The sequence below is a fragment of the Elephas maximus genome, chromosome 12, assembly GCF_024166365.1.
Source record: "Elephas maximus indicus isolate mEleMax1 chromosome 12, mEleMax1 primary haplotype, whole genome shotgun sequence".
NCBI classification, from domain to species: Eukaryota; Metazoa; Chordata; class Mammalia; order Proboscidea; family Elephantidae; genus Elephas; species Elephas maximus.
In genome coordinates, this window is record NC_064830.1 from 52,835,683 (window position 1) to 52,849,487 (window position 13,805).

Genomic DNA, 13,805 nt, shown 5'->3' on the forward strand with positions numbered 1-13,805 from the left:
ACTTAAAGAACTGGTTAAATAGACATGAACACCCAAAACAGAATTACACACATTAGCAACGGTTAAACTTATCAAGGGCCCTCATGAATTCATGGTGCTCCACCCTCTCTACAACCTCACCAGGCATGGGGGAGAAAGCAAGCCCACCCAAAGTGAAGGAAGGAGTTCACAAAAAAAGCAAAGAAAAAAACAAACTTATTCACATTAACAACTCCTTTAAATGTTGGACAACTATAACTATGTGACCTAGAACCAAATTACAGCAAGTAATTAAATTCCTGGAAAATTCTCCCGTTCAACATTAACAGTAATGAGTAAAACCACGTATTTCTTCCTATTGCCACACTTCCTCGTATATGCTAGTCCTGTTTTGCAACTTTGTGAATTTTATGATGACATAAGGAACGGAAGGTAGGGACATTTTTCTTTTTCTTCCAAACTCTACTTATTAAATACTCAAAACAACCTAACAACTTAATTCTCAAACTAAAAATCTTCATTAGAAGTGACATAAATATAAAATTTATAAGGTGGTACTTTTTTTTTTCCACTAATTCCACACCCTTAAGCAATGTGGCCATGTCCTACAAAACATCCAATAGCCAGGGCTGACATGTGATAACTCTAAGTCAGTAACCTAAGCCCAGGAAAGGCCCATAAAAGGCTCCTAATGAAAGAGGAGATGGAAGATAAAGGCCAGATATTTCTACTGGTTACTAAAACCCCCAAAGTTACCAAAACCCTGCTGTAACTACAATAAGCCATCTTCAGCTCATACATTTATGAACACCAAAAAAGTTTATCAGAAGAAAAGCACGGATAAATGCAGGCCAGGGAGAAAATCACTCACAGGAGGAAATAATCACTTTAGTTCTTATAGACAAGGCAGGGGTACTGTAGCATGTGTTCCAGGAGGCTAAACTGAAAGGGAACAGTGAACACAGGCAGAAGAAATGTTTCTGTCATCATGCTAACCCTTACACTTATGTTATTAAAATTATAAAAATAATCTTACCCTTAAACAATATTTTACAATTGCCAAAGTGCTTTCATATCCATTACCTCAGCAACATGGATTAATGGAAAAATAACAGGCTTTAGTTTGGTATCACACTTGCAGGGTTTCCAATCTTAGTTCTGCTGTATGTACTATGTAATCTTAAACAAGTTTTTTAACCTCTCTGAGCATCTTCTTCCTCACAGCAAAACAGAAAAAATTAATACCTCTTAGGATAGTTGTGAAAGGTAAAACATAAAATCTATTTGCACAATGCTTTGCACTCAACATTTATTTAAGAAACAAGAACAACGTACCCTGTCCCAGGCCCGGGCTAGGGACTGGGAATACAAAAACACGAGATGTGGTCCCTGCCAGTCTAATGAAGAGACGACCAGATGAATCACCAATCACAACTAAATGAGAAACTCCCATGACAGAGGTATCCACAAAATACTACCAGAGGCCAGAAGAGGTACTCAGTAAGTGTTAGCTCACTCGCCTTTAATTGTCATAAAAAATCTGGAAGTAGATATTATAATTATCACTGTACAAAGAAAGATTCAAGTTTATTAATAAAAACAGGATTACACAGTAAGCAGAAGAAGCAAAAACTCAAAGCCTTACAATTCTTATATTCTTTTTCCTAAATTATAAGTCAAAGAAACATAAAATATTCAAGGTAAGTATCAATACACTGGCTTGTCTAAAGAAGGGCCATCCACACCATTCCCAGGAGCAACTACAGTGGGCTGGTGGTAGCATTCAGCCACAGTTTCCTCAAGGAGAAACAGCCAGCCGCACACCCAACTTACACCTCCGGAACCAGAGAATAACGGCGTTCTCAGCAAAAGCTAAATACTTGTGTATATACTACCATGCCACAAGCTCCTGAGCCAGCTTCAGTGGCTGTTGATTTTCCTAAGCCTGAGATAGGCCCTGCCGAGCATTCTGAGCCATTCTCCCAGCCTTGGAGAAAGATTACATTCACAACTGGGGGAAAAGATAATCTGCCAGCTCCACTAACCTGGGGAGCTCAGGGCAGAAGTGGCTGCTGTTCAGGCATAAACAATCCGTGGACTTTGAATACTATTCCCCCCTACACGGACCTCTGTGGGCCTATTTCAGGAGAAAAGCCCCTTTTTGGCAGACTGAAACTGTTTCAACTGTGTGGTGGTGAGGTGAGTGTTTGATGTTTGACACTGTTTTGCCTCTTAAATAGGGTCCTCACCCACCCACCTCAGGGGCCCAACAACTGGTGGCTCCACTCAGGTCACCCAGTCACCCACGACAGGGGTCCAAGGATAATTGTTACCTCCCAGTCCTTACAACCAAAAGCACTGGGTGCCCATGGTCCATCTGCAGAACTCACTCACCTGTGCACTCTAGAGAAAAGGGACATGCTTCCCTCACAGACACTCGGGGGACAACTGTCAGCTTCCTGCCTTGTTCACAGCGTGACCCCTTGCTGCAAGCAGACACCGGTACCTACACCAAACACTCCTGCTCCTCTAAGACTGTAGGACAGAGCCTGTACCACACACTTGATGACCAGCTACCTGGACACCTGAGCAGAATCCATACAAAAAAAGTGAATGGATTCCTAGGCTCATATACCTGATAATAGCTCTAGCTACCTGGTGACAGGACATTAGAGTTTTCAAAGGTGAAAATAATCAAGTAGCTCACTCAAGCAACCTATTTGGGCATATCAAAACAAAACAAAGCAAAAAGCTACCATACAGCGAGCAAACATAAACTAATACACTAACTATAGATGGCTCAGAGAAAACAGTCAATATTAAATCACACAAAGAAGCAGACCATGATCGCTTCAACAAGCTCTCAAAAAAAGAACCAAGAGATCTTCTGGATGAAAGTGCTTTCCAGAAATTACCAGAGGCAGAATACAAACCTCTTCAAGAAATCAGGAACAAGGTCAGGAAGGAGATCGGGCAATATGCAGAACGAGCCAAGGAACACACAGAAAAAGCAGCTGAAGAAATTAAAAAGATTATTCAAGAACATAATGAAAAATTTAATAAGTTACAATAATCTACAGAGGATAGAACAATCAGAAATTCAAAAGATTAACAATAAAATTACAGAATTAGACAACTCAATAGAAAGTCAGAGGAGAATTCAGCAAGTAGAAGACAGAATTGGTGTAAGAATAAAGATAAAGCACTTGGCACCAATACATCTGAAGAAAAATCAGATAAAAGAATTTTCTAAAAATGAAGAAACCCTAAGAATCACGTGGACTCTACCAAAGAAATAACCTATGAGTAATGACGGTGCCAGAACAGGGAGGGATAACAGAAAATACAGCCAGAATCGTTGAAGATTTGTTGGCAGAAAACTTCCCTGATACCGTAAAAGATGAGAAGATACCTATCCAAGTTGCTCATGGAACTCCACATAAAGCAGATCTCAAAAAAAAGTCACCAACGCATATTATAATCAAACTTGATAAAAGCCAAAGATAAACAGAGAATTTTAAGAGCAGCTAGGGATAAAAGAAAAGTCACCTACAAGGGAGAACGAATAAGGATAAACTTGGATTACTCGGCAGAAACCATGAAGGCAAGAAAGCAATTGGATGACTTATATAAAGCACTGAAGGAAAAAAAATGCCAGCCAAGAATCATATATCCAGTAAAACTGTCTCTCAACTATAAAGGCAAATTAGGACATTTCCAAATAAAAAGAAGTTTAGGGAATTCATAAAAACCAAAACAAAAGTACAAAAAACACTACAGGAATTTCTCTGGTTAGAAAATCAATAATATCAGATATCAACCCAAGACTAGAACAATGGACAGAGCATTCAGATGTCAACCCAGATATGGAAATCACAAAAAACAATCAAGATTTAAAAAACGCTCAAAACGGTAACAGTGATGTCATTATGTAAAAGAAGACAATACTAAAACAATAAAGAGGGACTAAGAAATGTAGTCATGGATCTTTCATATGAAGAGGAAGACAAGGCAATATAATTAAATAAAAGTTAGGTTGAAACTTTAAAAAATAGGGGTAAATATTAAGGTAACCACAAAGGAGACTAACAATCCTACTCATCAAAATAAAATACAAGAAAAAAATAGAGACACAGCAGAAACAAAATCAACAACAATGAATATGAGGAAAGGACAACATAAAAACTACTCAGCACAAAAAATTAAGTGGGAAAAACAAACTGCAAACAACACAAAAAAAAGACATCAAAATGATACTGTTAAATTCATACCTATCCATAATTACGATGAATGAACTAAATGCACAAATAAAGAGACAGAGAGTGGCACAATGGATTAAAAAACATGACCCGTCTATATGCTGCCTACAAGAGACACTCCTTAGACATAGAGACACAAACTAAAAGGATGGAAAAAAAATTATCAAGCAAACAACAATCAAAAAAGAGCAGAAGTGGCAATATTAATTTCTGAAAAATAGACTTCAAAGTTAAATCTACCACAAAGGACAAGGAAGAACACTATACAGTGATTAAAGGGACAATATACCAGAAAGATGTAACAATATTAAATATTTATGCACCCAACGACAGGGCTACAAGATACATAAAACAAATTCTAACGGCACTGAAAAATGAGATAGACACCTCCACAATTATAGTAGGAAACTTCAACACACCACTTTCGGTGAAGGACAGGACATCCAGAAAGAAGTACAATAAAGACACGGAAGATCTAAATGCCACAGTCAACTAACTTGACCTCATAACATATACAGAACACTCCACCCAACAGCAGCCAAGTATACTTTCTTTTCTAGTGCACATGGAACATTCTCTAGAATAGAGCATGTATTAGGTCATAAAGCAAGCCTTAGCAGAATCCAAAACATTGAAATATTACAAAGCATCTTCTCTGACCATAAGGTCATGAAAGTAGAGATCAATAACAGAAAAAGCAGGGAAAGAAAATCAAACTCTTAGAGATTGAACAATACCCTATTCATATATCACTAGGTTATACAACACATGAAGGACGGAATAAAGAAATTCATAGAATCCAATAAGAATGAAAACACTTCCTATCAGAACCTTTGGGACACAGCTAAAGCAGTGCTCAGAGGTCAATTTGTATCAATAAATACACACACATACCAAAAGAAGAAAGAGCCAAAATAAAAGAATGATTAGTACATTTTGAACAAATACAAAGAGAGCAACAAAAGAAACCTTCAGGCACTAGAAGAAAGGAAGTAATAAAAATAAGAGCAGCACTAAATGAAATAGAAAACAGAAGAACAACTGAAAGAATTAACAAGGCCTAAAGCTGGTTCTACGAAAAAATTAACAAAAGCGATAAACCACTGGCCAAACTGACAAAAGAAAAACAAGACAGGAAGAAAATAACCCAAATAAGAAATAAGATGGGCGATACTAAAACAGACCCAATTGAAATTAAAAGAATCATATCAGATTACCATGAAAAATTGTACTCTAACAAATTTGAAAAGCCAGAAGGAATGGATGAATTTCTAGAAACACACCACCTGCATAAACTAACACAAAGAGAGGTAGAACAACTAAATAAAACCATAATAAAAGAAGATATTGAAAAGGTAATCACAAAACTCCCAACAAAAAAAGCACTGACCCAGACAGCTTCACTGCAGAGTCCTACAAAACTTTCAGAGAAAAGTTAACACCACTACTACTCAAGTTATTTCAGAGCATAGAAAAGGACAGAATACACATTATATAAAGGCAGCATATCCCTGATAACAAAACCAGGTAAAGACACTACAGAAAAGAAAATTACAAACCTATAACCTCAACAATATTCTAGCCAATACACTTCAACAACATATCAAAACACTAATTCACCATGACCAAGTGGGATTCATACCAGGTATGCAGGGATGGTTCAACATTAGAAAAACAAATAATGTAATCAATCATATAAATTAAAAAAAAAAAGACAAGAACCACATAATCTTATTAATTGATGGAGAAAAGGCATTTCACAAAGTTCAACAACATTCATGATAAACACTCTCATTAAAATAGTAAGAGAAGAAAAATTCCTCAAGATTATAAAGGGCATTTATACAAAGATAATGCCAACATCATCATAAATGGAGAGATTCTGAAAGAATTCCCCTTAAGATCAGGAACCAAACGAGGATGCCCTTTATCACCACTCTTATTCAACATTGTGCTGGAGATCCTAGCCAGGGCAAGTAGGATACATAATGAAATAAAGGACATAAGATGGCACGATCTTATACACAGAAAACACTAAAGAATCCTCAAGAAAACTACTGAAACTAATAGAAGAGTTCAGCAGAGCATCAGGATAAAAGATAAACATACAAAAATCAGTTGGATTCCTCTACACCAACAAAAAGAACTTCGAAGAGGAAATCACCAAATCAACACCGTTTACAGTAGCCCCAAGAAAATACAATACTTAGGAATAAATCTTGCCAAAGATGTAAAAGACCTATACAAAGAAAACTACAAGACACTACTGCAACAAACCAAGAGACCTACATAAGTGGAAAAACATACCTTGCTCATGGATAGAAAGACTTAACATTGTAAAAATGTCTATTCTACCAAAAGCCATCTATAGATACAATGCAATTCCGATCCAAATTCCAACTACATTTTTTAATGAGATGGAGAAACAAATCACCAACATCATGTGTAAGAGAAAAAGTCCCCGGATAAGTAAAGCATTACTGAAAAACAAGGACAAAGTCGGAGGCCTCGCTCTACCTGATTTTAGAACTTATTATACAGCCACTGGAACAGAATTGAGAATCCAGACGTAAATCCAACCATATATGAGCAGCTGATATTTGACAAAGGCCCAAAGTCAGTTAAATGGGGAAAAGAAAGTCTCTTTAACAAACAGTGCTGGCATAACTGGCTATCCAACTGCAAAAAAATGAAAGAAGACCAATACCAAACACCATGCACAAAAATGAACTACAAATGCATCAAAGACCTAAATATAAAATTTAAAACGATAAAGATCTTGGAAGAAAAAATTGGGAAAATGGTACGAGCCCTAATACATGGCATAAACAGTATACAAAATATTACTAACAATGCAGGAAAGAATCTAGGTAAGTGGGAACTCCTAAAAATCAAACACCTATGCTCATCCAAAGACTTCACCGAAAGAGTAAAAAGATTACCTAGAGACGGGGAAAAAGTTTTTAGCTATGACACTTCTAATCAGCTTCTGATCTCTAAAGTCTACATGGTACTGTAAAAACTCAACTACAAAAAGACAAATAACCCAAATAAAAAATGGGCAAAGGATATGAACAGGCACGTCACTAAAGAAGACATTCAGGTAGCTAACAGATACATGAGGAAATGCTCACAAGCATTAGCCATATGCAAATGCAAATCAAAACTACAATAACCTTCCATCTCACTCGAACAAGGCAGGCATTAATCCAAAAAAAACAAAATAATATATGTTGGAGAGGTTGTGGAAAGACTGGAACACTTAGACACTGCTGGTGAGAATGTAAAATGGTACAACTACTTTGGAAATCATTTGGCGCTTCCTTAAAAAAGAAGCTAGAAATAGGAGCTAGGGCGGCGGAAGAGACAGACACTTCCTGCGATCCCTCTTTACAACAAAGACCCAAAAACACAAGTGAAACGAGTATACTTCTGATAAGCTGGGAGCCCTGAGCTTCAAAGGAAAACTTAGAAACGGAACTGAGGGGCAGGGGAGGAATAGACCATTCAGAAGCGGAGAGGAGTTACAGGACCTGAATCACGGGGAGCCCTCAGGAACCATTCCCAGAGCGGCGGCAGTAGTGCGCTGGTACCAGTGTTCAGCCATAGTTTCCTCAGGGAAAGGCAGCCAGACACACAGCCTACTCACACCTCCAGAACTTGAGAAGAGCGGCGCTCTTGGCAAAAACTAAGTACTTGCATATATTTTACCATGTCCCAACCCCCGCCACCAAGCCAGCATCAGAGGCTGAATTCTCTGGGCCTGAGACAGGCACTGTTGAGCACCTAGAGCCATCCTCCCAGCCTTGGGGAAGGAAAAAGTCTGCAATTGGGGGAAAAGATAATTTGCTAGCTCCACTAACCAGGGGAGCTCAGGAAAGAAGCAGTTGCTCTCCAGGCATAAGCGGTCCATGGACATTGAGCATCCATCCCTTCTGCATGGACCTGTGTGGGCCTATTTCAGGAGAATAAGCCCTTGTTGGCAGACTCCAACCATTTCAGCTCTGCGGTGGAGAGGTGGGTGTTTGATGTTTGACATTGCTTTGTCTATTAAACAAGGTCCTCACCTGCCCACGTCAGGGACCTAAGGACTGGTAGCTCCACTCAGGTCACCCAGCCACCCGCGACAGGGGTCCAAAGATAACTGGTACCTCCCAGTCCTTACAACCAAAAACTTTGGGTGCACACGGTCCCTCTGCAGAACCCACCCACCAGCACACTCTAGGGAACAGAGACATGTTTTCCTCAGAGACACTTGGGGGTCAGTTCTCAGCCCCCTGCCTTGTTCAGAGCATGACCCCCTGATGCAATCAGATACCGGTATATATGCCAATCACTCTTACCCCTCTCAGACTGTAGGACAGAGCCTGTACCACACACCTGATGATCAGCTACCTGGAAACCTGAGCTGAATTCAAACAACAAAACTAAATGGACACCTATACTAATATACCAGAAAATAGCTCTAGCCATCTGGGGACAGGACATCAGAGCTCTAAAGGTGAAAATAATCAAGCTATCTCATTCAAGCAGCCCACAGGGGTATACCAAAACAAAACAGAGCAAGAAGCAATGACACAGTAAGCAAGCATAAACTAACACAATACCTTAGGCTGGGAGAAAACACTCAATAGCAAGTCACATAAAGAAACAGACCATGATCATCTCAACAGACTCTCAAAACAAAGAACCCAAGGATCTTCTAGATGAAAGTGCATTCCTGGAATAACCAAAGGCAGAATACCAAAGTTTTATATAGAGAACCATTCAAGACATCAGGAAGGAAATGAGGCAATACGCAGAACAAGCCAAGGAACACACAGATAAAGCACTTGAAGAAATTGGAAAGATAATTAAAGAACATTATGAAAAGTTTAATAACCTAGAAAAATCCATAGACAGACAGCAATCAGAAATTCAGAACATTAACAATAAAATCACAGAAGTAGACAACTCAATAGAGAGCCAAAGCAGCAGAATTGAGCAAGCAGAAGCCAGAATTTCTGAACTCGAAGATAAGTCACTTGGCACTAATATATTTGAAGAAAAACCAGATAAAAGAATGTCAAAAAATGAAGAAATCTTAAGAATCATGTGGGACTCTATCAAGAGAAATAACCTATGAGTGACTGAAGTACCAGAACAGGGAGGGATAATAGAAAATACAGAAAGAACTGTTGAAGATTTGCTGGCAAAAAACTTCCCTGATATCATGAAAGATGAGAAGATATCTACCCAAGATGTTCATCGAACTACACATAAGGTAGATCTGAAAAGAAAACGACCAAGACATTATCATCAAACTTGCCAAAATCAAAATAAGAGCAGCGAGGGATAAATGAAAAGTCACCTACAAAGGAGAGCCAATAACAATAAACTCAGACTACTCAGCAGAACCATGAAGTCAAGAAGGCAATGGGATGACATATTGAAAAAATCAAAGGAAAAAAAATTGCCTGACAAGAATAATATATCCAGCAAAACTGTCTCTTAAATATGAAAGTGAAATTGAGACATTTCCAGAGAAAAACAAGTTTAGGGAATTTGTAAAAACCAAACCAAAAGTACAAGAAATACTAAAGGGGGCTCTCTGGTTAGAAAATCAGTAATATCAGGTATCAACCCAAGACTAGAACGCTGGGCAAAGCAACCAAAAGTCAACCCAGAAAAGGAAATCCAGAAAAACAAAGCAAACCTTAAAAAAAAAAAAAAGCTAAAACAGGCAAACAGCAATGTTATTATATAAAAGAAAACAATATTAAAATAATAAAGAGGGACTAAGAAATGTAATCATACACGTTCCATTTGGAAAGCAAGATACTGCAATACAAAGAAATAAAAGTTAGGTTTCAACTTACAAAAACAGGGGTAAATAATAAGGTAATCAGAAAGGAGACAAACTATCCTACTCATTCAAATAAAATACATGAAAAAAAAAATAAAGACTCAGCAGAAACAAAATCAACAACAGCAAATATGAGGAAAGAACAATATATAAAGAAAATCTATTCAGCACATAAAATTAAGTGGGAAAAAGAAACTGTCAACAACACACAAAAAAAGACATCAAAATGATAGTGCTAAATTCATACCTATCTACAACTACGCTGAATGTAAATGGACTAAATGCACCAATAAAGAGATAGAGAGTGGCACAATGGATTAAAATACAAGATCCGTCTAGATGCTGCCTACAAGAGTCACACCTTAGACTTAGAGACACAAACTAAAACTCAAAGGATGGGAAAAAATACATCAGGCAAAGAACAATCAAAAAAGAGCAGGACTGGTGATATTAATTTCTAACTAAATAGACTTTAAAGTTAAATCCAACATAAAGGATAAGGAAGGACACTAGATAATGATCAAATGGACAATGCACAAAAAAGATAAAACCATATTAAATATTTATGCACCCAAAGACATGGCTGCAAGATACATAAAACAAACTCTGTCAGCATTGGAAAGTGAGAGACAACTCGACAATAACAGAAAGAGTCTATAACACACCACTTTCAGTGAAGGACAGAACATCCAGAAAGAAGCTCAGTTAAGACATGGAAGATCTAAATGCCACAATCAACGAACTTGACCTCATAGACATATACAGAACACTCCACCCAACAGAAACCAAGTATACTTTCTTTTCTAGTGCACATGGGACATTCTCTAGAATAGAATACATATTAGGTCATAAAGCAAGCCTTAGCAGAATCCAAAACATTGACATATTACAAAGCCCTTCTCTAACCATAATGCCATAAAAGTGGAACTCAATAACAGGAAAAGAAATCAAACACTTGGAAGCAGAACAATACCCTGCTCAAAAAGGACTGGATTATAGAAGACATTAAGGATGGAATAAAGAAATTCAGAGAATCCAATGAGAATGAAAACACTTCCTATCAGAACCTTTGGGACACACCAAAAGCGGTGCTCAGAGGCCAATTTATATCAATAAAAAATGCACACAGCCAAAAAGAAGAAAGGGCCAAATCAAAGGATTACCTCTATAGCTTGAACAAATAGAAAGAGAGCAACAAAAAAAAACCCACAGGCACCAAAAGAAAACGAATAATAAAAATTAGAGCTGAACTAAATGAAATAGAAAACAGAAAAACAATTGGAAGAATTAACAAGACCAAAAGTTGGTTCTTTGAAAAAAATCAAAAAAATTGATAAACCACCGGCCAAACTGATTAAAGAAAACAGGAGAGTAAGCAAATGACTCAAATAAGAAATGGGATGGGCAACATTACGACAGACCCAACTGAAATCAAAAGAATCATATCAGGTTACGATGAGAAACTGTACTCTAACAAATATGAAAACCTAGAAGAAATGGATGAATTCCTAGAAACACACTACCAACAGAAACTAACACAAACATAGGTAGAACAAATAGATTCATAACAAAAGAAGAGATTGAAAAGGTAATCAAAAAAAAAAGCCCTGGTCCGGACGGCTTCACCACAGAGTTTTACCAAACTTTCAGTGAACAGTTAACACCACTACTACTAAAGGTATTTCAGAGCACAGAAAAGACAAAATAGTACAAAACTCATTTTATGAAGCCCCCATATCCCTGGTACCAAAACCAGGTGAAGACACCAAAAGAAAAGAAAATTATAAACCTATATCCCTCATGACCATAGATGCAAAAATCCTCAACAAATTTCTAGCCAATAGAATTCAACAACATATCAAAAAAATAATTCACCATAACCAAGTGGGATTCATACCAGGTATGTAGGAATGGTTCAACATTAGAGAAACAATTAATGTAATCTACCACACAAATAAAACAAAAGACAAGAATCACATGATTTTATCAACTTATGCAGAAAAGGCATCTGACAAAGATCAACACTCCTTCACGATAAAAACTCTCAGCAAAATAGGAATAGAAGGAAAATTCCACAACATAATAAAGGGCATTTATACAAAAAGCCAACAGCCAACATCACTCTACATGGAGAGAGCCTGAAAACATTCCCACTGAGATAGGGAAACAGACAAGGATGCCCTTTATCATCAGTCTTATTCAAAATTGTGTTGGAGGTCCTAGCCAGAGTAATTAGCATAGATAAAGAAATAACGGGCATCCAGATTGTCAAGGAAGAAGTCAAGGTACCTCTATTTGCAGATGCCATGATCTTATACACAGGAAACCCTAAAGGATCCTCAAGAAAACTACTGAAACTGATAGAAGAGTTCAGCAGATTATCGGGATACAAGATAAACATACAAAAATCAGTTGGATTCCTCTATACCAACAAAAAGAACATCGAAGAGGAAATTACCAAATCAATGCCACTTGCAGTAGCCCCCAAGAAGATATAATACTTAGGAATAAATCTTACCAGAGATGTAAAAGACTTATACAAAGAAAGCTACAGTACGCTTCTGCAAGAAACCGAGACTTACATAAGTGGAAAAACACACCTTCCGCGTGGAAAGGAAGACTTAACCTTATAAAAATGTCTATTCTGAGGGAGGCGGGGCCAAGATGGCGGACTAGGTGGACGCTACCGCGGATCCCTCTTGAAACAATGACTCGGAAAAACAAGTGAATCGATCACATACATAACAATCTACGAACTCTGAACAACAAACACAGACTTAGAGACGGAGAACAAACAAATACGGGCAGACAGTGATCATTTTCAGAACCAGGAGCCAGCGTACCAGCTGATTACCTGGAAAAACTAGTTTCCCAGTGATGGCTCGGAGACAGCAGTCCATACCTAACCACATAAAGAAACAGACCATGACACCTTCTCCAATCCCCCAAACAAAAGAATCAAAATCTTTCCCAAATGAAGATACAATCCTGGAATTATCAGATACAGAATATAAAAAACTAATTTACAAAATGCTTAAAGACATCACAAATGAAATAAGGCAAACTGCAGAAAAAGCCAAGGAACACACTGATAAAACTGTTGAAGAACTCAAAAAGATTATTCAAGAACATACTGGAAAAATTAATGAGTTGCCAAGAATCCACAGAGAGACAGCATGTAGAAATCCAAAAGATTAACAATAAAATTACAGAATTAGACAACGCAATAGGAAGTCAGAGGAGCAGACTCGAGCAATTAGAATGTAGACTGGGACATCTGGAGGACCAGGGAATCAACACCAACATAGCTGAAAAAAAATCAGATAAAAGAATTAAAAAAAATGAAGAAACCCTAAGAATCATGTGGGACTCTATCAAGAAGGATAACCTGAGGGTGATTGGAGTCCCAGAACAGGGAGGGGAGACAGAAAACACAGAGAAAATAGCTGAAGAACTCCTGACACAAAACTGCCCTGACATCATGAAAGACGAAAGGATATCTATCCAAGATGCTCATCGAACCCCATTTAAGATTGATCCAAAAAGAAAAACACCAAGACATATTATCATCAAACTTGCCAAAACCAAAGACAAACAGAAAATTTTAAAAGCAGCCAGGGAGAAAAGAAAGGTTTCCTTCAAGGGAGAATCAATAAGAATAAGTTCAGACTACTCAGCAGAAACCATGCAGGCAAGAAGGGAATCGGACGACATATACAGAG

General features: G+C 37.7%; 1 protein-coding gene across 6 annotated transcripts in view; it reads right to left on the bottom strand.

Moving 5' to 3' along the window:
• DMXL2 (Dmx like 2) overlaps positions 1–13,805 on the bottom strand; it is a 249,253-nt gene that overhangs the window by 183,204 nt on the left and 52,244 nt on the right. The window lies entirely within an intron of this gene.